Below are 2,269 nucleotides of genomic sequence, written 5' to 3' on the forward strand. Positions count from 1 at the left end.
TTCACCCTTTCCCATTCCCATTCTGTTCTGATCCCTTTCTCTCACTCCTCATTTCTTCTTCTTCCTCTATTCTTTTCTTACTCTCTCTTGAACTACAATGGTAGAGGACGTGTGTTTCCTCTACAAGGTACTTCCTTTCTACTTCCTTATTGCTCCTTTTTACCGTCAAACGCGTATGTTTTTTTTTTTCCATTTGTGCGTTGACCCCTTTATCTCACTTTTCACTTCTTCTTCTTCTTCTTCTTTTGTTCTTCTCTTTTTCCCTCTTGAACTACAATGGTAGAAGTCGTGTATTTATTTATGCAGAGAAGGTGGAAGAACACATTAAAGCTGCGATTTTTATCTCAAAAAATCCAAGAGTACAGGTTCGTAAACACAAAAGCTTAAATTTTTTTGGGTGTTCTGCCTTTTTTTTTTTCATTTGTGCGCTGACCCCTTTCTCTCACTTCTCGCTTCTTCTTCTTCTTCTGTTCTTCTCTTTTTCCCTCTTGAACTACAATAGTAGAAGACGTGTGTTTATTTATGCAGAGAAGGTGAAAGAACACATTAGAGCTGCGCTTTTTATCTCAAAAATCCAAGAGTACAAGTTCGTAAACACAAAAGCTTAAATTTTTTTTGGTGTTCTGCCTTTATTTTGTTTTCTGACTTCTCACGATATAAAAGTTTACATTTTTTTTTGTGTTTTCGTCCTTTTTTGGTTGTGTAATGGTTCAATATATTTTTTGGCATGTTGTATGCAGACAAGGTGGAAGAACACATTAAAGTTGTCATTTTTATCTCAAAAACTCCATGACTACAGGTTCGTAAACACAAAAGCTTAATTTTTTTTGGGTGTTCTGCCTTTATTTTGTTTTTTTTTTTTCATTTGTGCGCTGACCTCTTTCTCTCACTTCTCACTTCTTCTTCTTCTTCTATTCTTCTCTTTTTCCCTCTTGAACTACAATGGTAGAAGACGTGTGTTTATTTATGCAGAGAAGGTGGAAGAACACATTAAAGCTGCGATTTTTATCTCAAAAAATCCAAGAGTACAAGTTCGTAAACACAAAAACTTAAATTTTTTTGGGTGTTTTGCCTTTATTTTGTTTTCTGACTTCTCACGATATAAAAGTTTACATTTTTTTTGTGTTCCTCAGCCTTCTCCAACGTGCTCATTGCTTCCTATGCTTAGCTTTTTGTGTTTTCGTTCTTTTTTGATTGTGTAATGGTTCGATATATTTTTTGGCATGTTGTATGCAGAGAAGGTGGAAGAACACATTAAAGTTGCGATTTTTATCTCAAAAACTTCATGAGTACAGGTTCGTTAACATAAAAGCTTAAATTTTTTGGGGTGTTCTGCCTTTATTTTGTTTTCTACATGAGTACAACGGTACCTTCTTTCTTTTAATATATGTCTTCCCTTTTATATACCTTTTATATACATTTTTCCCTTTATGCTTTCTGACCTTTTACTATGTGTGGACACCTTAATGTGCTTCTCTTTATCCCAGATAACAGAGAGAAAAAATGGAGCACTTGCAGACCTGGTGAGTGGTTACATTTAATTTTGCCAAAACAACAAGTGATGTTACCATTAGCTTTTCTTCCTTATTTTTATCTCTAATTTTATCATTTATCATGTAGGATGATGTTGTTGGTTGTTTTAAGTACTATGTCAAGCTTGCAGGAGGATTGCTAATTGCAGTTGTGTTCCTAGAAAACCTGTGGAATTTTGATTTGGTTCTTTTTTTTATATCAGGTTTTGATTTTTATTTTCTATAGTTTGGATTCAAAAGAGGTTGTTTAAGTAAAGTAGTTTAGTTCTGTGATAGTTGTATCCCCTTCTGCTTTTTATTGTAAGGGATGATGGATTTTTTACTTTTTACTAATATGAATATGAATGAATGAATAAAGTTAAGGTGAAATGTATTGGTAGCTATTTGTATTTTTTGTAAGGTTGTGATGAGAAGAAGCTGATTCTTTATGTTATTTGATAATATTGGGGATTGCTTTTCTTTTTTGCTTGGCTTGAAGGGGAAACTTGATTCTAATTTTAAAAGTGTCACAAGGGTGAAGATTAATATTTCTCTTGGTGAAGTTTGGAGTTGTTTTGCGATCACTTTTGTTTGGTAAATGATCGATTATGATGGACTCCTAGATGTTTCAAAAATCGTAAGTGTAAAGAAAAATGGGTCCTGGTATGTAAAATCTTTTTGACTCTTCCTTATTCAAATCTTACAAAAATAAAAAAAAAAGATAATTTTATAATAAAAAATAACTTCTACACATTGTG

The 2,269-nt window shown here is 32.9% G+C and overlaps 1 long non-coding RNA gene across 1 annotated transcript; it reads left to right on the forward strand.

Annotated features, from left to right (window-relative positions):
* Nucleotides 1-752: 752 nt before the first annotated feature.
* LOC114423141 lies at nucleotides 753-1,901 on the forward strand. The gene is made up of 4 exons (XR_003668798.1): nucleotides 753-1,031; nucleotides 1,237-1,295; nucleotides 1,488-1,523; nucleotides 1,621-1,901. It is a non-coding gene; the product is annotated as an uncharacterized LOC114423141 (long non-coding RNA).
* Nucleotides 1,902-2,269: the final 368 nt, after the last annotated feature.

The sequence above is a fragment of the Glycine soja genome, chromosome 8, assembly GCF_004193775.1.
Source record: "Glycine soja cultivar W05 chromosome 8, ASM419377v2, whole genome shotgun sequence".
NCBI classification, from domain to species: Eukaryota; Viridiplantae; Streptophyta; class Magnoliopsida; order Fabales; family Fabaceae; genus Glycine; species Glycine soja.